Source organism: Limulus polyphemus, unplaced genomic scaffold (genome assembly GCF_000517525.1).
Source record: "Limulus polyphemus unplaced genomic scaffold, Limulus_polyphemus-2.1.2 Scaffold2039, whole genome shotgun sequence".
Lineage (NCBI taxonomy): Eukaryota > Metazoa > Arthropoda > Merostomata > Xiphosura > Limulidae > Limulus > Limulus polyphemus.
Genome location: NW_013667649.1, coordinates 55,194 through 56,469, shown reverse-complemented (window position 1 = coordinate 56,469; position 1,276 = coordinate 55,194).

Sequence of the window (1,276 nt, the reverse complement as noted above, 5' to 3'; positions counted from 1 at the left end):
GTTGGTATTGCATATGCCTCAGGCCACTTGGTAAAATAATCCATCACCACACAAATGTACTTGTTTCCAGCACGAGTTTGGGGCAAAGGACTAGCATTGTCAACGGCTACTCTTTCCATTGGTGCACCAACTTGATGTAACTTCATTGGAGCACGACCCTTATGCTATAAATGTTTATATTTTATCTGTAATTTTCTCTTCCCTAATTCCATATGCAGTTCGTCAGTTTGACCGACCTTGTAACCACTATAAATAATATGAAATAAATCTAAATTGACTTTTTTCTTTCAAGAATGATTGGAAATATTAACAGGAAACGTTGATTATCCTAAACAGCTTAAAGCTCGTAACAATATGAATTGTTTCTACTTAAATTTTGTGGTTTTACTTATCTCTGAACTGTGTCATTCTGCCGCACAAGTTGTAAATGAATCGGCGAACGTGTAGTTCACGTTACCATATCGAATGAACAGTCACATGACTAGTGTTAGGTGCCCTAGAAAGATGTGACTTCAATGTTGTTTTTAGTTTAGAACACAAAGAGAAAGATTTACAGGATTTAAAGTTTGCTATAATTTTTTGAGAAGTAAAGCTCTCCAGTAAAGATAGTTGTCCATTACATTAAGTGAAGGAAGATTGTTGACTTTTATTTTTACATTTGTGTCCAGTCTCTTTCTTGCACAAAGTCAAGAAATACTGCATTGTTCATAGTAAATGTTGTTGTAACGTGTTTTATCATTACATGGGTTCTTTTGGATTGCATGGCAAAAATAATATAAAATCAATTCCACGTAATATTAATGAATTAATCATTTCTTTGATTACTTTTGATACAAGCGAAGTTCACTCTTATGCAAGTAGCAGACCTCAGTTCACAAACAAACTTTCTAGCATAAACTCTGAAACTATTGTAGATCTAATACACTAACAGAAATTTACTTGATTGATACCAAATACTGATTAGCTTACTGAAGTGTGAAGCACTAAATCTTATTGAGTAACTTAACACCATCAGTCCCCTCTCGATTATTTACACACTGAATACTCAATCACCACTGAATATTTTCTCAGAGAGTACTTCATTAAACAGTTTTTATAATGTCTAGATATTAGTATAAGTTTCTCAATCTTAATCGAATGTGTACAGGGTCAGTCCATTGGAATGATCCTGTATTGGAAAAGGAATGTTGACTATAATTCAAAATTTGCTAAAAGTATCTACACGACATGTGGGAAGCATTGAGTAAAATATATCAGTCTGTTGTACACATAACAT